We start from the raw sequence: 22,105 nt of genomic DNA on the forward strand, positions 1-22,105 counted from the left end.
CTTATAAGGTTATTTATTTAAAATGAGTATTCCTGCAGATGAATGGTTAAGACAGAAGTTAGTGGGGAATTTTTAAAATGTATTTTTTAGCCGCTGTTCAGTTCCTGCTCAGGGAACTGAAATGGAAGCTGCAGTGCTCCTCATGGTATCATTTAGGTGATCCTTCCTGCTCACATGGCCCTGAACTCCCTCCAAGCCCCTCTGGCAGCTGCAGGATCCTGCATGGACTGGGCTCYTGCCCGGGCATTCCCATGTGCCACATCCCAGCCCATGATTCTGAGTAACRAGTGACTCAGGGAACAAACACATGTGACACCTCACAAGCAGCTCTGTGAAGGCTTCCAATTTCTCACTGAACAGACACATGATTCATYACCTTCTCCTGCTGATGGCTTCCTATTGTAGAGAGTGGTTCAGTTAAGCAGCACCAGCCCTACATATTTCCAAACTCAAAATCCTGGTTTCGGGAAACTGTTTCTTTTCCAAATATTCAACAAATACTGACAGAGGGAAAAGGTGTGATAGGGAAATAGAAAAGCAGAACTGCAAGCTTCACCTGCACAGGTCTGATTTGTTAGCCTGAAGGTTTTTGGATGCAAGAAGAGAAGCGAGTTATCCTTTAAGCAGCATCCATGAATGAGAAGGATGCTGASAGTGACAGCACAGGCCCTGCAGCGCCACGGGAAAATAGCACAGGGTCAGCCCTCGGGCTGCCTTTTTCTTTTACTCAGGGCAATGAAAGGGCTCGGAGTGTCTGGTGATAAACTGCTGCCTGGAGCCTTTTCCGTCTGTAATTGTTAGCGCAGCAGAGGATTGTCCCTGCGTTAAAGGAATCACCCGATCGGGCTCCGCTGTGTGACTCAGCTCCTGAGCGCTATTTCGGGTGGCASAGGGGACAAGCTGCCAGGCTGGCATCCCCTCCCGCTTTCGGTGTGGAAATGGGATGTGGTTTGCACACATTTGGTGCTCTGCGAACCGTCTGAAGGGCCGTGCCCGTGCGCTCCGATCSTTGTAAATGATCCATTATTCATCCGCCTGAGGAAAGCCAGAGGAATGGAAAACTAAAACGTGAAACGAGCGAGCGCAGACCCCGAGCAAGTGATTCATGCTGTGTGGAAAACGGGCCTCACTGGGTGTAGGGCTGTAGCTCTGCAGGATGAAGAACAGCTTCAGGGGCTAATAATTTATCTCATTTACAATATCTGTCTTTCTCTCGGTCCTGAAAAAATGCCTGGGCACGGCACGGGCACCATGGGTGAGCCTTCCCCACGCCTGCTTCCCCAAGTGCCTTTCAGCTCCCAGAGATGGCACAGGGACGTGGAATTCTGTCCTTGCCCCGTGAGCAGGGGGAGAAGGGGGCAGAGCGGATTTTGCTCAGCACRCAAACCCGATGTGACAGCGATTAAACCGGATTTGATTTGGTTTGCATTCCCTCTCCTCTGCAGTTACRCTGGGTTCAGGGGGTTTCTTGTTCGCTGTCAGTTCTGAGCCCTTCTCATTGTGGAGTTCAGTGAGAAACATGAACCCCACCACTTTGCTTCCTGCAGAGCTGCAGGAGGAGCAGGGAGGGCTGGGCACATTGCAGAAGGGCTCGGCTTTTTCACCACGKCCCCCTCACAGACAGCTTTCTGCTTGCCTTGATTCCATCATTTTCAGCTCCAAGAAACACATCCATAATGCTGTGACCTAGGACTATTCTTTCCCCACATTAGAATATTTTTATAGTCCATTTTGCCAAGGAATCACAACAGAAAAACTGCACACTGTTTTTTTCTGATTATTCCCTCACTCCTTGCTGAAAAGTTCCTCTCATCATTCTGCTGAACAAGGAAATTTCAACAGGGAAAAGAAAATGAAACACAGTTTATATTCAGATATAAAATTCTCACTCAAAGAGAAATGGATTTTTCTTTCTCTTGGGAAAATAATTAATTTCCTCTCCTGGATTTTGAACTTTATTCCTTTCTTACAGATCCTTTGGTGAGAAATGAAGGGCCCATTAACCATCATTAAGCATCTCCAAACTGATCATGCACTACAGAAAACTAGAARCCCTTGGAGGCTATGGGAAGTCCCCAACCAACAAACTGAAACTTTAAAACTAGCAAAGGAATGAAGGACTGAAACATCCCAAATGCCCAATTAGTCAGTTTTATTATCATGTTGTGGGTGGTCTCTGTGAAAATCTGGCCACATCTCACAAACTCTGAGTCCATCAAAAAGATGTTGCTTTGTGCATACCCCATAATAAAGCCATTGGAAACCCAATGGGAGTTTTCTAGTGTGAGTCATGATACTCGGGAAGAGATGAGGCAGAGCAGCCAATTCACTTTCAAACARCAGCGTGAGCCCAGTGCAAAATCAGCAAATCCAGAGATGACCTGGATATCGCACRCGGTGTTTCATTTACAGCTCAGAAATGTCTGAATCTCAACCAAGCTGCAAATCTGACTCCCTGCACTGCTTTGGAGAAAGGAGGGAGAGTGCAAGAGATGCGAGCAATAGCTTCAAAAAATTATCTGCAGCACCCATCTAACTCTCCAGTAAACTTGGGAAGAGGAGGACCAAGGTTGTGAGACAAAGCGTGAGTGTGGATGAGCTGGTTCTCAGTAACTGCACAGAGCAAAAGTCTTGGTGACACCTTAAAAGACATCTCATCTTAAAAGAGATGAGTTTCAGGTACAGCATTAATCTTTCATTTTCTTAGCTTACACTTTYTGAATCTCAAGGAGCTCTTGACTTTTTAGAAGGGGACAAGTTCTAACAGAGCAGCTGCAGAACACCCTTGGGGTGCCTAGGAACCAGAACAGGTTTGGGAATCTGCAGCTCAAGGCCCACAGTCGTCATACAGGGAGCTGCAAAAAGGAAAGCCACCCTGCCAAATGYCACCTACAGCCTTCCAGCAAGGCCACCTGGTAATTTTAAGAAACAGCCACTTTATGAAGAACAAACTGCCCAGGARCTGGGCAGAACAGAGCCAGGGCCAAGATGGAGAGAACACTGGGTGTGCACTTCAGACAGAGCCAGAATGAGACAGGAGCCTGAAGCAGCCCTTCTTCCCAACCATGGCTGCATTTTCTTACTCTGCTTGTTCAGGGGCCCTGCTTGTTCCCCCTTTGAAACATCACTGTTTCTGGACAGAATATGTCCTTACCAGGAGCACTCATCCCTTGGGGCAGGGGAGGATGGCAGCACATCAGCCTCTGCTTGGGATCAATCCTGGAGGTGGCAAAGGTGGAGAGAGGAGACAGCAGGAACTATGGCAGGAGGGAGGGATTAAACTCAGGTACAGCCTGGACCTGGTCAAGGCTGAGCCAAGGAGAGAGTATCTTCATCTGGACTCAAAAAGAGGCGTGGTGGAAGCCTCCAGAGCTCTTGGAGGCAGCTGCCAGAAGTACAGAAGCTGGAATTTAAATTTGTGGAATAAGGATGAAGGGAGTGTTGGAGAGATGGGTCTGGGGGAAACAATCCTCTCAGGAGCTTAGCTAGGATCTGCCCCTTGTGCATTTTCTGCCCACTACCACTGCATTTCACAAATCCTCTTGCACACAAGTTCTTAGGGAAGAGCCTAGAGGAAGACTTTGAGCATCTCTTAATAGAGAATAAAGAAATTGGTGGTAAGATTTCTTTAGCCAAGGTGTCTCCAGTGATAGCCAAACACCACAATTCCCATTTTAGACCCCAAATGGTAAAAAAAAAAGAAGGTAAGACCAACCAATAGACAAAAACCCACATCTGGGGATTTCAAAACTATTGTTAYTTCCCTGGAAAGCCTGGAAATCTCTGAATGCTGAGCAAATAATTTTCACTCATGAAAGATTTAAGCTTTTTCAGAGTGGCACTTTGCCAGCAGAAAGAAAGGTGGTGCACATCAAAAAGGCTGGTTTTAATTTTAGCTGCACCTGCTGACCCTGACCTGGTGACAGATGGAACACATAACACATAAATACTTTGTCTCTCTGCACAGGATTGACTCAGGACTTCCCATAGCATGACACACTAAGCGGCCACCCTTTCTCCAGTATCTCCAGTATCTGCTGACATCTCACAAGGCAACTGAAAGCTGATTTCAAAGCCACTGCTCCTGCCTGGGGAGTTCCGTACCCTTTTGTACTCTTTTGTACCCTTTTGCCATTAATTTCAAAAAGCACCATTGTCTGTTCATTCTGCAAACAAGGACAGTCCTCAGGTTTAGGCACATCCACRAGTTTGCCCATCTCATCAGTGATCAAAAGCAATGAAGGACAAGCACAGTTGGTAGAAATAAGGGTGTAGTTGCAGGCTTTTGCAATAAGTCACACCTTCCCCTAACCTCTAGGCTGAGAAATCTGTGCATGCTCCARATCTGGGGAGGTGTCAGCCAGACTGAGTGTACTGAAAGCCAGGATGGGTACATGCCTGGTTTAGGACCTTTCCACAATCTTTTGAAGTATCCACACAAGACAGAGCAGCAAGAATTACGAGAAAATTGACACCCTCAAGCAAAGACAGACTTTTATTCTGAAAAAAAACTATTTAAATGCAATCTGCTGCTGTGTAATATATATGCCAGAGGGACAAAATATGGTGTAAAGTAAGATCTCAGCAAGCTGAGATCCAGCTTACATATTTGGCCTGTTTAATCCAAGGATGAAAATAATTACGCAAAGTCAGTCTAAGCAATCCCAGAAGGATTTGAACATATGAAATACAGTCACTGCAAGAAGCGGAAGGAAGGGAGAGCTTCACCAGTTTCAGTTCCCCTTGGCTTTCCTACGCTTGTGTGTGAGTTTGGCCCAGAAAACTGTCTGGCACTGGGGATGGTGATCATTCATCCTTTCTATTTGCACAAGAATGTGGGAAGGGCTTAGAAAAAGCTCCTCTTCTCCCATCTGGGGGCCTGGGTGGGTGCCAGTTAAGTTCAATGATGCATAACCATTTCAAGAAGCTCCTAGCCACTCTCTATTTTGCAGACATTTGTAAAGAAAGCAAATGTACGTGCCCCAGCAGCATGCTGSTTGCTCTGTCAGGATAGGGGGTATCCTACTTTTTCTCCGCTTGTCATGACAGCAATACCAGGCAGAAAGGAAATAAAACCAGTTTATCATCTTAGCACACACCCAACAAGATTTTCAAACCCCAGCAGCTGGGAAAAAGAGAGGGAAGAAAGACACAGGTAGAAAGTGTTGGTGTGGTGTGTGCTCAGAGAAGGAAGAAGCTGCATCTTCTGGAGGGCACCAGGTCCTCTCCTCCCGCACCTGAGCAGCGAGGCAAAGCCACGAGAAGTGCTGCAAGAAGAGAGCTCCTACCTGGAAGCCGTGGGCAGGTTTCGGTGCCGCTCTCCCGGCTGACAGCTGGCCCTGCCGTGATGGATGAGGTGCTTTGGGTCACTCMAGAGCCCAAATCCCAGGGTGGGGCCAGCGGGGCGGCTTTGGCTCCAAACCCCGCCCCGCATCATGTGAGCCCTTTATAGCGAGGTGTCCCCGAAGGGTGCTCCCGTCTCCCCTGACTCTGTGAGCCCTCCCGAGGAGCCTCTSTGATTGTTGAGCGGCAAATTGCAGCCAGCCTGCCTCGCCTTTGAGTGCTCGCCAAGCCTTTGTTTGTTTTCTCTTCTGTTGCAAACATCCTTTGTGCCWTTCTGGCTCAGCTAATTAGCTACAATGCTCAGCTTCTCCAGTTTTTAAGTGCTGCCCAAATAATGGCTGGTCAGACRTAGAGAGGCTTTAGAGCCTGGGTTGAAGCTGTGATGAGACAGGAAGGTGGCCTCTGCCTGTGGCAGGTTTATCCAGCCCAGAACTTCAGGGAAGACACACAGGCTTGGGGTCATTGTCACAGCAGGGTTTGTCCCTTGGTTTCTGCAGTGCCCTGAACTGCACACCTTTGCTCCTGGTCCTGGCACAGATCACTCGACTAAGGTGACAGGAGGGGTGGCTGGGACATGGAGAGGTCACCATGAAYTCCTTGGTGCAAGGGAACATCTCCAGAGCATCTTCAGCAGCCATAAAGGGTGGGAAGCCTGAGAAAGAGGCACCTGGGGAATGGGAGGAACTGYTCTGAGACTGCTCAGAGGGAGAGGTGCGAGAACCAGAAAGGCCATGGATAGCCAAGAAAATCAGGAAGAAAAGCAGCCTTGGATATTTGGAGTTATTCTATCACATGGACCATCTGACCATCTGTATTTTAAAGGTTTGTCTGAGCTTGGCTGTTCTTACAGCCCCATGATGTCACTTTTTACCTACCACAAGGCAGTTTGTCCAGGGGTTAAAACTGCAGTTTCCAGCCATGTGGCAGCCTGTTGTAATCCGCCTCTATTACATAACCCAGCAAATATTTTGCTAAAGTTCAGTTTAATTGCAGGATTGATGGTGGTGAGAAGCATGTTCTCCTTTATTAATTTTTCGCCTTTGGAAATCGGGATAGTGACATGCAAATGGCAGTTTTTTCTCTGCTTGCCTAATTCAGTGTCCAAGCAAAGGCAGTGTTCCTCCTCATACCAGTCATATTCTGCTTCTCAAGGGAAAGGTTAACGTCTCTCCTTTCCCTACTTCTCCTGCTGTGGCACATACCAGAGATCAGAGTGCAARAGACAAACATGACACAAGTCAAGCAAAGAATTGGAAATAGCATAGGGAGGAGGTGAGTTATCCTCAGTCCAAACTAGGTGGAGCTCAGCTATTCTTGTGCTGTTTTGCTAAGGTCACTCTGGATTAAGAGAGGACACAAAGGGAAGGGAGGGAGACTAAAAAAAAAGTTTTGTTATTTAGCTTTTCCCTGAGACTGTTTATAGGTTGCTTGACATAATTTCATGATCATTCAAGGCAAAGCTTTCCAAGGCTGTTTTCTTCCCCCTCCCTTTAATGCCACTGTTGTCTTTCTGATAATGCASGATCTGTGTGGCTCTTTCCAAATCTTGTATTTTCTGCTGCTCCTCCTCATGTGTGCAGGGACTGAAGCCCATCTCTACTTGTCTCTTCTGATCACACTGTTGGCCCTTTTGTGCAATACAGAGAAGAGCACCTGGAGGCTCAGAAATGCTGACTGTTGGGCCAGATCACCAATTGCTCTGTTCTTCACAASAGCCTCAGCTCCAGCTCTTTCAGATCCATGCTGACCCACCTTCTTCATCGTTTCCCGTGCCTTCTGTTGTAATCCTTGTTGTTTTTCCAATCATAGCTGYAATCCCCATTTACTAAAGCTTTTTGTGGTCCAGCTACCTTTTCCAGTTACACTGCTGTGAATCCAGAGTAAATCTGCTGGTGTAATTGGGATCACAAGATATGAGATGACTGTATGTTCCAGGAGCCAGAGCCAAAACCAATGTCACCATCGTMAGCATCTTCCTCGCCGTTGTTTCCAATATCAAAGAGAGATTGTAGTCTGGGAACGGTGATACYGATCATCAGACTTGGAGTTGAGTTGCATAATTTGCCTGCTTCAACCTTCTCCAGATGCTTTTCAGCCATTAATTAAGTACAGGAGCCCAACAAAGWCAAGGGTTATCATTTTCAGGGTGAGGCACTGAGAAGGCAGCAATGTTCTCAAAGTTGCATATAAAAAATCCCCCTGGCTCTGTGGTGAAATCCCACATTGATTTTATTGGCTCAAAGTCAGCAATAGGAGTCAAAAGAAAAGTCCCCATCTCTTGTCCCTGTCCTGASAGAATGTTGATCCCGCTGGGAAAATGGGTGCCACAGAAGGGGTGCTGAGTCTTTCCCATGCCACACTTGTGTTAAATTTGGGGTTGGTATTTTGTTGAATACTGTTGAATGGTGATTTTTTGAACAGTGTCAGAGGAAATAGACATATCTGTGACAAGCCACTCTATATGGCATTAGCTTCACTGGGGTATCACATTTCCCCTTCCAGCCCATGGCAGCAGCCTTCCAGGTCCCTCAGGATTTGGGGATCGATTTCCCCCTTTCATGCTACTGCTGAGTCCCAAAGGGATTTACCATCAGTCCAAGCTAAGCACTGCTTTGGTGCTGCCAGACCTTGAAAGCAAAAGTGTGGACAACCTGATCTGCATCCACATTCACAGCACCTCTCTTGAAACACGTCTGATGCCACAGTAGCTTAAAGCATTCTGCTTCAGTGTCACAAACTTAAGGAAAAAAAATAGAAGCCTGGAAAACTTCCCAGATCATGCGGTGTGTCTCACTGTTGTGCCCTAAGGAAAGGGTGAAGGTGGTAGGGCTGATTCCTTTACTTTTCTTGGCCCATAGGTGTGCATCATSTTCTCACACTGGGCTAGTCTGCTGGTCCATCYAGCTGTGTGTTTMAYTTTAAAAAGTTTGTATTGAGGTGAAATGGAGASCCCTATGGCYGTGAAGGACAGATGAAACAGTTTTGTTTCTTGTCAGTTATGTATTCTATAAATACAGCATTAAATGCATGTAAAACATTTACACAAGTGTATGTGTAATGCAACTGAGAAATTTACAATAAATTTGCTAGCATGAATTTATGAGTGTTTCTCCCACAGCAATTCTAACAACTAGATAGATTTATTTTCTTTTTGTACAGCCTGTTCTGACAGAGGAAGACACACTGATAGAAATCTAATGGTAATACTGTGCTAAAGAAAACTGGAAGCCCAGCCAGGACTAATTACTGCAACCTCAGACCTGGCTGCTATTCCTTTAACGAGGCTCTGTGCAGGCACACGGGCTGGCTGGGTTAGTAGGGGAACAAACTAGTGCAGAAACAGGATTGAAAGGTTACACTTGTGCAACTCTTCTGGCCTTGAAGATACTTCTACACAAAATGTTATGCCAGCAACTTTTGGTACATAGACACTCCTATTTAGTTGTAGTATTTACTGCTAGTAAATGCAAAGGGTTAAAGCTAGAAAAGTTATGATTTGTGAGCATTTGCAAACTTGTCTTTGTCTCATGACTGAAAACAGTTATGTAATTGTAATTGTGTTGCCATAAAGGCAGGGGTGTATCCTTGAGAGATGGCTATTCCTTTGGCATTTAAGTTTGGTGGCCTTCATTCCCTAGGGTGAACAGGCTCTAGCRTGGGCTGGCCAGGATTTGGGAAGTTCCCTCTTGCAGAATACCAGCTCCATGTGCCTTTTCTTTCACAGCAACACTGGCCATGGCAGCTTTTTATTATCCCCTCTCTGCACCTCCTGCACTGTCACATCATCCCCAAATGTGAGCTCTCAGTTAGACCAGGGAGAAAATAACCCTCCTGCAACCTGACTGCCAGCCAAAATCCCATGKGGATATCCCAGTGCTCAGTAATGCAGCCCTGAGCACCCCACACATCCAGGTCACCCTACAGACACTACAGGACAGACGTGCTGGGGATGGGATTGTGGCTGGGGCAAGGGAAACTCGGAAACAAGGAAAGAAGGAAAGCACAAGGTCTGTCTGCACTGGCACTGGGTGACCATGCGTGCTRCAAGCTTGGGTCCAGAAGAATTTTGCAGCCACTCCTCTGCACGGTCGAGCCCAGCCCGGCTGTTTGTTCGAGTGTTTGTCTTGGCAGCCCACGTTGAACTGCGAGTGTCATTTATCTCCGATGGTGGCAGCGCTCGCCAGAGCGAGGAGCAGCAGCCCTGGAGGCCCTGGCTCATGGGGGCTCTCCCTGGCCTTTGCTTCACATTCCTCCACCTCTCWCACAGTTACAAGGGCCCTGGAAAGGAGGCTGCAGCAGCCAGAGTGCCTTGGACAGAAACTGATGGTGCACAAACTGCTGGGTGAAACACACCATGCTTTGGTGCCTGGGGAGGAGCGCACTGCCAAAGCAGGCTTGAGAKGTCTCTTGATTCTCCTTCCTTCCTGAAGTTTTGAAATGCAGCAGTAAAGAAAAATCAACATTTTTCAGCTGGTTTTGGTTTGCTGCTGGGGTATGTGCGTTCCTCACATGAATCAGAAGCCGTGGCAAACACAGTGTGCTGTGCCTTGGTCGGGTACATACCATCCCCGTTTCTTGCAGCTTGATGGAGAACAGCAAATGCTTCATTGGGCAGGGCATGGACAAAGAAAGCCTTGTTGGCTGTGGGGCTTTGTCACAGCGATGTTTCTTTTCCACTTGTGCTCATAAGTCACCAAAAGGCCTGTGGGCGCCCATTGGAAATGGAMGTGTGAAACTAATAACTAAAAATATAAACTCTGGAGGGAAGAAGATGAGTCAGGAGGGAGGGAAGACYGAGAGAAGCCAGAGGGATGCAATTTACTGAGCCTGATTCACGATGATGGCAGGGAGGGAGCTCTCTGCCAGAGCTAGATGAATCAGATTCCCTTTCAGTCTGTGCTGGCACCACAGTTATTTTGGTGTCACCATGGATAGAACAAGAGTTAGATATTGGGAAGCATTACTGGGCAGAGAGTGAGTGTCTGCTGAAACTGAAACAGCTTGTCATCTTTACATGATACTCACTCAGTGAAGTAAAAGGAGGGAAACTGAAAAATGCTKGTGTGTCAGCTCAGAGCTTCTCCTGAGAGCCAGGAAAGATGTTCTTCACCCAAGCTGGGGGTCTGGCTCCTACAGGTTTTATGTATCCCTGTCTCTTAATGGGGCTGGAATAGATGCTGTTACAGCTCATAGTCAAACAACTTGAGAAATTATTTCTAAGAAAAAATGCAACTGAGCAGGTATTTTGGTTTAGATCCTCAAAATTTGTGGAACATTTTCAGCATCATACGATGGGATGGACATGAAGCCTTTGGCGTGGCAGACAAGAACAGAGAAGGGATGTCACTGTGCTTGTAGTGTTTCTCTGGATGTCACAGCTTGCAATGGAGCCCTGACCAGGGACTTCCACAGCCCCAGCTGATCTCAGGAACCCACTTGCGTGTCATTCTCATACAGTGCAAAGCTCAACCAGGCACCTGAGAAGTACCAATCTTGTGGTCCAGGTGTCCATTTAGCAAAGGATTAAGGTATGTGTTTTATTTTGACCCAGCRCTCCAGTCTGGTGTCAATCAGGAGGCCATACACCTTACTTTAGTGTCTTATTGAATGGGATCTTTTAAAAATGGCAATTTGCTTCTGAAGATTTAGATCACACCCCAAAACAAACTAGAGAAAAGATTTAGAAAGCATTTGTGCTAGAAAGACCTTTATATTTTAGAATTTGGCCAACTGCCACTGTTTGCTGATGGAGATGTTCCTTTCTCCTACTTATTTGTTGTTCTGACTCAAAATTATCTGTGAAAAACATGTTCATCAACAACTGCAAAATGCTCCCAGCCTTCTCCAGATGTCAGATCCGAGTGCATGCCTGCACTTGCCTGGCTGATAAAGAAAACTGGCAAWTTTCTGTTTATCTGTTTCTCACCTGTGTCATCACGACAGTCAGCTAAAGCAGGGGCAGATGAATATAGCTGGCAGAGACAGGAGCTTACAAAACCAGCCTATTTTTAGCCAGCCTTCCTTCCACGCTGTGGAGGAAACGAGGCATTTAATATGCGCTGCTTGATGTGGGATCCATGGTGTGGTTTTCCCCACCCTTGCTCAGATGATCCTGCCTCATCACCACGCTGATATTCCTTCCTCAAACCCGTATCACATGCCTGGGCAGCCAGCCAGCCTACCTGTCTGAGAAAAACAGAGCTGCTGCTCCCCSCCACACCCTGAGCTCTGAGGATGATAGCCCAATGTCGAGAAACATCAGCAATAACTCTTTGGAAAGCAGATGCCTGTCAAATTTCACATGAAATTCTCTTTCCCTGCCCCATCCTTTCCCAGCACGGATTTTGTTGTAGGTGCCATGGCCCTGATCCTGCTCAGCACCTCCCAGGCACTGGGATCTGGTTGGTGCCRTGGCATGACCCAGTGTGGGAGATGCTCCTCTTACCTGTGACCCACCTCAGCATCCTTTCACACCACTAGAAAACTGGTACCAAACAAATACCAACCCATGGAGAATGTGGCATTTGGAGAATTTTGTTTCCTTAGCCAAAAAAARAAAMCCYKRAAAAAAACCAATCCAAACCTTTTGCTGATCAGTGAGGAAAGCCYTGCACTGTGGAGTGCTCTGTTAGTGTTCTGGCTGTTTTTGTTTCTATTAGGTAGCACCCAGAAGTCCTGAGAATGTCTCTGATGTGGTAAATAGAAAGAAAATTAAGAGCCACAAAACGAGTTTGTTTGCTAAACAAGTAAATCTGTGCAGGCTGACAAACATTAAGAAAATGCTACTACTGGAAAAGTCTCATTTATAAAAGGAAATATTTTCACCAAAACTATGTCATAAATCATATTTAAATACARTCAGAATGTACTCYTAAAATATTTGCTATAAMCTTATAGAAATTCAATTAKCTCATCTAATCATCAGGTAATGAGTAGAGCTGTATCTTTTGTTGGGTGGAGAGAYAGGAGTTACTCCTTGAGTTGTCTCCTTGAKTCCAGACAATTATAGGACTCAGGAGTCCAAGAAGCAATTTTTGGCTTTCCATTGTCATGGAAAATATAATCCTAAACTATTTACAAAAAAAAGCCCAGAAATAATCAGTCATTAAAAAAAAAAAAAAAGCACTCCACTTTTAGACTATCAAAATGTTTACAAGGCTGTGTTTTGTAGATTATAACTTCTTCCAGAATAAATAGCGAGAAAATTTATTGCGGAATGTAGATAAACATAGGTTTTTTGTGTATTTTAAGGAGAAAAAGATACCATARAAATTTCAGATTCTTGGCATTTTTGTAGACACAACTTTAGGACTACAAGTTGCTTGTTTTAAAACAGGTCAATCTCTGYGTAAACTAAAGAGCAGATTTGTAATTTATTGATACTCTTCTGCCAACTAAGCACTGTTTTGCATTACTCCTTTGACTCATTCCTCCAGTCATCACTGTTCTGCTTCAGYGAAATTTTATATTAAAATGTGTATCTTTTCCCCTTTAAAAAAAAAAAAAGTTAAATTGCCAATTTCCTCCTGCTCTGCAGTWGGGAAACCCAGGAGAACAATCCCTTCTTCCAGAGTGCCGTGTTGTCCAGCCAACAGACCGAGCACAGAGCACAGGACACGTTGAATTTGCAAACACACAGTGCACGGCGCAGCTTTAGCCATTGTAAATGCCGGGTGCGTTGGATCATGCGGGAATCCTGCTACTCTGAGRAATGAAGGGCAAGCTCGTGAATTAAGGCATGCAACCCGAAACAGGTCATTTAGACACAGCTTGAATTTAATTTGTTTACAAAGTCAAAGGTTTCTTTAAGCACAGATTCGACATTTGCAGGAAAGTTTAGAGGAGGTAAGGACARGCTTTTCTTAACTCTATTTTTCCTTATCTGATTCATGCAGCATCACAGAAAGCCACACCCCAGCAGCTGCAGGGTTTGCCTGGGAGGCTGAGTCGCAGCGAGCAGAGCACAGGAAAGCAGAAGCAGAATACAGAAAAGTATAGAAAATGTAAGCCCACCACTGGCTGGAGATCCTTGCCAGTTAGGAAGAACTAGATGAAAGCAGTCACACATCTTGGTAGATTATGGTGGCACAGCAATAACAAGAGAGGAAAACTTTGTCTTTTCAGAGGATCCGGGTGCAGAATCAGTCCCAATCCGGAGGAGGAGACGGAGACTTTGTGATTCTGTGCTGCAGGGAAAGTGCAGCTAGACTGARACTAAATGCTGACACACTCCTCAGCCTCTCAGTGAATATACATCCTTGGATGCCAACCAGATTATTCCGGGCTGCCCTGCATTGCATTATGCCTCAGTGCTCACTGCTTGCAGAGCTGGAGTTCAGGTCATTGCAGAGACAGAAGAGGAGTGGTGTGGATGTTCCTCGCMGAGTCTGAGCACACTTAGGGAGATTGATGAAGGCTGCCCTGGCTGCCCGATTGGCTGCTGCACTCCCAGGCTCCAGGGAGAGGCCACGCTGACACGAGAGCACAGCATCCTCCYGGTGATGGAGAGAGCCAGGAGCGGGGCTGGAAGCGTTCTGCCTCCCTGAGGACATGCAGAGAAGCATGAAAGAAGGGTGAGCAGACCCTGGGATTTCCCCTTCCCTGTGAGGCAAAGCCTGACACAATTTCCCACTGAAACCAGCAGAAGGAAATCCCACTCATCTGCTTAAAATCACATTTGATTTGGGACACATCTTGGAAATGAACTTGTATCCATGGCCAGCTACCTACCACCAGCAAGAATGAAAAAAAAAAAAAGAGAGATATAAATCATATGTAGACTTTCTGTGTTGAACTTTAATGATAATGCTCAGACATTTCATTAGTAATCTTTAAAATACAAGGAAATCATGCTGCCCATTCCACATGTAACCAACCTGGGGCCAACCTGGGGCCAAAACTGGCTGCTGTGCAAGAACATGCTGTGGGTCTGATCCAGTGCCCACTGAGACCAATGGGATGAGTTTCCCTGATCCTAGGGGAAGCTGAGGAGAGAACAAGAGCAGCTGGTGTGAGACAGGAGGCCAGTGCTGCTAAAAACGGGGAATTGCCCATGCCATCAGCCCTGGTTCTGGCTGTGAGTATGGTATTGGTGAGGAGCACAGGGTGGGAAGGAACTTCAGGGCTTGACGCTAGGTTTGGCTTCCTTGGCATTTTTGGCAAGTAAGGCAAAGTGTGGCTGTACTGCCTGTGGCATCCACCAGAGATCACACCTAGCCCTTAGCTCGTCTTCAGGAGCACAATCCCCATGACAGCAGTCAGCTTGGCCCCGCCAGCTCAGTGGGGATTCGGTGCCTCAAAGATCACAGGAGAGGTGACTCCCACCAGAAGTCAGGTCTGTGGGCTTCTGAGKCCAGGGTTCAACTCCCACAGCTTCWGATGTCAACAGGATAAAAGCTTCTTGCTGTGTCCCGYTGTAGTCAAAGGACTGTAGTCATCYACCCATCTTTTGTTARTTGTGTCTCTAACATTTAYATTCTKCTATCTGTGCCTGRTGGCATAAATCCTTGAGCAGCAGAGCCAGTCCAAGGYCCCCAGCTTGTCATGGCTCATACATGGAGAAGATGGATCAGAAGATGCAGTGGTGACTCAGGGATTCTCTGTGCACACAGGATGTGGTTTCTCTYCATTTGCAGAAACAGCTGATCAAGAGAGCAGTGAGGCATCTGACAAGTGAATTATTCTTAGTGCAACAGAGGATTAAAAATCCATGTGTTGTTTCCTACTGTTGAAARCCCTTTAAAGAAACACTTTTGAACACAGTAAAATATTTAGTGAAGATGACAACAGTTCAAGTAAAAATGCAGATGCAAGCACATGTGCACGCACACACAGGAGAACTCAGCTGGAAGATCTCCCTATTTACTCATCTCAGCCATATGTTTGCACCTACAAAGCCAAAATACTTCTTGTGGCAGATATTTTTAGTTAATTTTATTTTTGCTTGTGATATCAGTGATGCATTTTTGTAAAATGCAGAAAGGGTGCAGGGTAAGGAATGCACCAATATGTCACCATCCAGKACAGGAAGCAGCAGGGCAGGACCTGGGAGAGATCCATAACTGGGGACTAGATTTAAATGAGGTTTCAGAGCTGAAGCATGACATGTGCAGAAATGAGTCCAAYTCTCTGCTTGGGCTGCTGCCTGGTGCTGAGCACAAATATCCTCTGGAAGGACCTCGTTCCTGTTGCCCAAGAGATTGGATCTCTCCACAGGGGCCCAGAGGGGGCTGCTCAATGGGAGAAGTTCAATCCATCTGGATTCCTGAGCCTGCTGAGCCACTGGGATGTCCAGAGGTGTTTTGTTATGTATCCTTGGAGCATCATTTATCCACAGTAGCAGGTTTGGGTTTCTCCACGTGCCATGGTTTAGAGGTGGTGCCCACTTCTGTCACAGCACACCAGTCCATGGAGCACTCTCCAGGTGGGCAGGTGGTCTGAGTTCATTGCTCATCTTGCTCTGCAAGGGTTTGGATCCACATTTTCCTTGTCTCAGAAAAAMCAGAGATGTGAATATGGAGATGCACAGGATCTGGAATCTCTCTTGACACCATGAAGAAAGCTCTGTGTCTCTTGCTTGCTGAATGCATTCCATCAGTCCTCATAAATGCAGATGAAGGGAAAGTGGCAGCCCCTTCCTGAGGGAAATGGCCATGAATCAGCAGCTCCTTGCCCCTGGACCAGGTGTCACCAGTCTCTGCCAAAACTGTCTGAGGTGGATAGAATGGACCAAAGATTTGGAACTGCACAACCACACRGACCTGCTGGGCAGCCTCTGCAGGGCCACAGCTCAGCCTGTCCTCCCCAGGCTCTTCCCAGCTTTTCTGCTGCTCTCTGCAAGCATTTTCAGCCTGTGAGCAGGGCTAATGCTACACTTTTCTGTTCACACTCTTTCTCTGTAAAATCCAAGTGTCTCATCCTCTGAAAATGTCCTCTCTGCACTGCTCATTACATTCAGGCAGGTGGAGATGCCCTCAGGGCTGGCAGCTGAGTCTGATGGCCCCAGGGCCAGCGTGTCACGGAAATATCTGCAGATGACAGGAGAAAGGGAAAAGCAATTGCAAAGTGCTAACGCTCCCTCGGGGGCTGCGAACAAAAATAAAATAAAAAGACAATACCAGACCTTTCTCGTGGCATTTTATACCCCAGAAAAGCTGTGGTGGGGGAGGAGCAGCCCCTGGTGCAAGTGGGCTGTGGTTTGGGAATGCTGCCTGTCCAGGGGCATTTTTCCATGTGTGCCTTTGTGTCCCTTCAGTGCTTTTCATGTCCCCTGGGCCAGGCTGAGTTGGACCAGGCCACCAACTGAGCMCTGTCCCAGAGCCAGGCAGTCACTGGCTGTCAGAGTTTGATGGTGGGGCATTTCTGGGCCCTTTGTTTCCCACTGAATCCCCAAAGATCCAAAAGTGAGGTGTTATATTTGCATGGCTAAGGAGGAGAGTAACTGAAGTGTCTGTAGTTTTTAAAGAGCGACATGTATGGTGAAAGTTGATTTTCAAGAATTTTTTAATATCTGGAAAGAGAATTACACCTCTGAAAGGAGATTCCTCTAGGGATGGGTGTTGCAGACACAACCCSCACTCTCCACTACTTCTCAAGGAGCCTGGAGGATGGATTCAGTCCTGTTCTTCTACTTCCTTGTGTACAAAAAAGGTACCTGATGCCCATCCAGCCACCTTAGGGCCCCTGGGCATCTGCATGGGGCTGGCAGAAAGGACACAGGACCCAGGATAAACCTGTTCTCTTCCAGAGAGACCAGCAGAGGCAAAGCAGCATATCCTGGTCATCTCAGAGAGCACCACTTGCCCACGTTTGGGCAGCTGAACCTGGCCAGGGAGGCTGCACTTTGACATTGTTAAAGCTGAGTCAACARATCTGTTCTGGACCTTGACAATTTGAATAATGGCTACATTGAAATCGTTCAGAGATGCACATTTATTTTCCTACTGGTTTTGTTTGAAATACTCTTTGCCTTGCAGTTCGGATTTTCCAAACAGCGCAGCACAAGTGGAGGTGGCCCCTCAAATGAGCTTGTGCTCCTRTCCTGTGTGTGCCTCCTGGACAGCAGGAACCTCATGGGGCTTCATGATGGAAATTTCCTCCTCTGGAGGTGTGATCCAGTTYATTGCACAGGCAGGGCTCGTGCAGGGGGATTTATGGCTCTGTCCTGGCACACCTCGTTCCCAGCCTGKGCAGGAGCACAGTGCCACGGTGACATCAGGGCACAGAGCTGATCTCCTCCCCGTGCTGCTCGGTTTTCACAGTAACACCCTAATCCTGCCAGGAATATACATACTGCCAGAAAGTGGGGGCTRGAAATACACTTCCTAGAGGAATCATAGAATCATAGTATGGTTTGGGTGGAAAGGGACCTTATATRGAGCAAATTCCTGCAGAAAGGATGGATAACTTCAACCAGATCAGGTTGTTCAAAGCCCCWCCCAACGTGACCTTGAACACTWCTATGGATGGGGCGTCTGCTGCCTCTCAGGTAGCCTGTATTTCACCAGTTTCATTGCACAAAAACTTCCTAATATCTAATCTTTTAGTTTAAAATCTTTCTCCTTGTCCCACAACTACACACCCTTGTAAAAAAGTCCCTCTCTGGCTCTCCTGGAGCCTCTTCAGGCACTGGAATTCATATCCTTGCTGTTTTGAGGGCTCAGGTTCCTCGCTCTTCATTCCCTTCTTTCTTTCTCTCAGAKTCCTCCTATTCTTTACCATTGTTGGTTACTGGTCAGAATGTGCTGCCTCTGCACGGGCAATTATGGAAAAAGGGTGTCAGGAGATTATTCCAGTGAGGTCTGTTGGGATCAGAGGAAGCTCCGTGCCATGTCCAACAGAAGACCCAATGAGTCCCTCCTCAGCCTCTCCTCTCCCCTTCAATGGCCCCCTGAAGTGTGCCCATTCTTATTTTCTAGATGTCTTCTGCTTAGATTTATACTCTGGCCAGTTCAGCTTTCTGAAATCTGCAAGATCCTGCAACATCTCCTGAATTATCAGTTTTYCTCTTAGTTACCTCTGCCCCTGTGTTTTTTCCTAGAATATTTTACTTAACTTTCTAGATGACTGGAGGTTTCAGTCTACGTGACATGGACCAGTTCCAGTGACTTTTCCCACCTCACTTATGTGATCTGCTATCTGCTGAGTTACACAATCTCCTGTGATGGTAACATTCAGCTCATCACTCCCCCAAGGTAAAAATCTGCTTAGGGAGCTGCTCTCATCTCAGATGCACAAACCTTTTCTGGCACAAGTGCAATGGGAAAGTCAGACAACAAAGTTCCCTGGAGCCAAATGGGTGTCATTCATTCCTGCCATGTCTTGCTCTTTTAAGCAGCACAGTAAGAACAGAACGGAGAACTTAGGAGCAAGTTTAGAGATTGTCTGAAACTGTTCCGACAGGCAAGCAAAGCTAATAATTGTGCATGSAAAAAAATAGATACAAAATATTAAAATATTTTGCCTGAAATTAAAAACTACCTTCTCAACTTCGCCCTTCCAGCTCCACCCCTTCCTTTTAGATATGTCTATGATTTGTTCAGATATTGGAACTGTGCACGTGGAGTATCCAAAGYGAACATATGAGGCACCCATGGCTTCTGCTGCAGCCTCCCTGATGCAGAAGGAGCTCAGGTGCACTGGCCTTTAGAATGCAGAGTGCAGATGCATGAAAAAGTGGACCATTTTAAACAAAATTTAGGTCAGCTCTTTACACTGGCATTTTCCTTCTAGCCTGAGATCTTTCCCTTTAGTCACCTGGTACCACACCATTTTGCTGGACTGAGTAAAGACTCCAGAATATGGATCTTGACTGCTGAGGATTTTTTTATGTGGGTTTGTTCTTTTCTTTAAATGTGGGTTTATTTGGTGCATGCATGTGAGCATACATTGGTACATCCATGGGGCAGGGAAGGAAGAAAATATTCAGTGCCCCATGAATTTCTGCAGGGTCCTGTTTTGATGCCCTGGCTCTGCTGTTCTTTTGGTCAAGCTCTACTGCCCAGCTGTTCAAAGCTATTTACATGTCTCARTTCAGTTCAGCATCTGTCTCAGGCTGACTGAGGACTGGGCAAGGCCTGTAGAGACTGATCCCTTCATGATTATTGTTTGTGAAGACATTGGCTTTTGCTGCTGATATTACTGGGCCCTCTGTGCCTAAACTTTTTTCCTGGAGAATTTCTACTATTGCTCTTTGTGCCTTTTATAAGAGTACCCTCTCTGCCCTTTGGTTTTAGCCTTTTAGCTCTGGTAAGCCTTTAGGCAGAGATGAAGGCTTGGGAAGAAGAGATTTCACTGCACTAAACCATGGGAAAAACTTGGGCCAGGTTTAGTCTCTTTCACTATCATCCCAATATAGAAATGCTAAAGTGCAGTATTGATATTCGTAGTAAAATACACTTGCTTTCAGGCTTCCTTTTTGAGATGTAATATCTGAGGTGTAATATCTCAGTGTTTTACTCAAAAYGACTCTTAGTTTGGGTTCTATTAAAGTAACTTGGAAAGTTTCATTAAAATTTATCTGAAAATTTCTGAGTGAAATATATCAACCTCAACTATATAAAAACTCTCATTTTTATAAGAAACTATCTGCATATCCTGACTTGTCCAGTTATGAGAATAGTTCATTTGTCTCTTTCTGTTTCAGCCATTTGAGTCCCAGAAAATCAGTTACAGAAATTAATTCCCTTTTACAAGGGCACATTTTTCAATGTTATTTTCCTTAGGCCATGAAGAGGTACTGGTTACCTAAAATTTGCCACTTTCCATAGCCCTGTTTACCAATCTCATCTTCTCAGCTGAAGGGAGAGTATCATTGCTGAAAAGGAGGACCTTTTCTTCCACAGTGCTTTGATCAGTGCTCCTCCATTAACCAATCAAAAGWTAATGTTTTTTTTAGCTCCCTGGATGACAAAAAGGATTCAGAGGCTGCAGGGCTGAGTGTTTCAGGACTTTACCTCTTACATTTCTCTGTCCAGTTCTGTGCAGATTCTGGGAGAACTTGACATGTAAAAGTGGGTTTCACCACAGCCAACAAGGAGCAACCACCTAATTTAGCCTGCAGAAAATGCAAAAAGAGTAGCAGGGACCTGAAGACATAGAAACTTAGCTCTGACCTGTGGATGTACCTACTGTCACCTGGGATTTATAATCAGATTATTTCCTGAAGATCATGTGCAAGACACCCTTTTGTCACAAAACACAGCTGGGGAGAGGCCAGCCCATCTGCCTCTGCATGGAATAGCTCAGTGTTTGCAGGACACTTCTGGAAAATGAGAAGCTGAAGAGCAATTCCCTCTATTTCCTGGAGAAAGGTGTCTGAAGGTGACCTCTCATTGTGCAAGAGCCTTCTGAGCATTGGCTGCACCTTGGAGAGCTGCTGCTGTAGGAGAGAGTCCCTGTGCTCTGCATGAAAACATCCTCAGCCCAGCAGTGGGAGCGTTTGAACTGGGCCCTGGCATGTCTGGGAAAGTGCTTTGGCTGTGGGCATCTCTTCCTTCTGTGTTTCCAGAGGCTGTATTCCAGAGCTTGCTGGCTTGGAGTGATGCCTGATGTGAGCCTTTCATGACTCATCCCTGTAAAATGATCTCCCACGTGAAAAAGGCTTTTTAACTCCAGGGCTTCATGTGTTGTCCCAGTGCTGAAATCTGCCCAGTCCCATTTTTGCTGGCAGTTCTTCTCTCTGCTGCAGACTGACATGTAACCTGTGCAGTGCCTCCCACTCCATGAGCCTGTGTTGTGTTTGCTCTCTGGTTCTCTCAGTTTCATCCATGCCAGGATCATTCCCCTGGTTCCCCAAGGCTGGTTTTGTGGAAAAAAAAAATCTTTTACTTTATGACTTCATAACAAGCAAACCACCATCCTTCTGGTCATGTCCCCTCCTCATCAGTGGCATTCCCAAAGGGACCACCACTCAGAAATGACAATGCATTAAGGTCCTTTCTAGTGCTGGCTGACTGGCACAGCTCATGGTGCCATGGGGATTCCTCAGTGACCAGGCAGGGAAGAATGATGGGTTTGTCTTGCCGTGTGCATTTTACACTCAGCCTGTGTCAGGTGRCAAAAAGCACCCAGTAAGCCAGAAGAAAAGTACACAAATAAACAAAAAGCTGGCAAAAGTTAAYACCTGAGTTAGTCAGAAGCCACCCTCAGTGACTGAGGATTATATAAATACCTGCAATGCTTTAAGTAAATCRTTGTTATAGCTAAACCCAGTGTTTGCTTGGTTCCTTTATCATTTCCTGAGCGTGCATATCCATCTCCGTCCCACTGGTGGCTGTCACCCAGTGCCTGGATCTGTGCAGGAAATCTGCYCTGAACAGCACGTGAGGGCTGCCAAGACATGCATTGCTGCTCCCCACAGGCACCAGCAGACAGAATTATAATTCCTTATCCTCGGGAGATCGAGTGGTACATGGTGTTCTGCTCCAAAGACCRGAGCACTTTGACATCGCACGGTGGCTCTGCTTGGGGACAGAGGAGGGACAGTGCCTGGGGTGGTGTTAGACAGGGGCAGAGATGGCTGTGGGATCATTTTGGTGTTGCACATCCACCTGAGCTGTTTGCTGTGAGCTCACCAGGCTCTGTCACCGTGGGRAGAGCTGTGACTCACACGGGATCAGATATTTGAGCACGGCAAAGGCTCAACTTCCCGGAGACCAGGGACCGAGGCAAGCGCTGTGGCTGCTCTCTGTGAGCAAGGGGCATCATCCTTCTGCTTGCTCATGCTGCASACCAACCTCAGACTGGTCAAGGGTTGAGGGAA

The 22,105-nt window shown here is 46.4% G+C and overlaps 1 protein-coding gene across 1 annotated transcript in view; it reads right to left on the reverse strand.

The window, feature by feature from the left end:
* Positions 1–5,431, reverse strand: part of LOC130585528 (protein AHNAK2-like) — a gene marked incomplete at its 3' end in the record, with an annotated part of 44,704 nt that extends 39,273 nt beyond the window's left edge. Inside the window, exon 1 of the mRNA XM_057386068.1 lies at positions 5,289–5,431. The remainder of the gene's footprint in view (positions 1–5,288) is intronic.
* Positions 5,432–22,105: the final 16,674 nt, after the last annotated feature.

Source organism: Malurus melanocephalus, unplaced genomic scaffold (assembly GCF_030028575.1).
Source record: "Malurus melanocephalus ecotype Western Australia unplaced genomic scaffold, MMel_1.1 scaffold_905, whole genome shotgun sequence".
Classification (NCBI taxonomy): Eukaryota; Metazoa; Chordata; class Aves; order Passeriformes; family Maluridae; genus Malurus; species Malurus melanocephalus.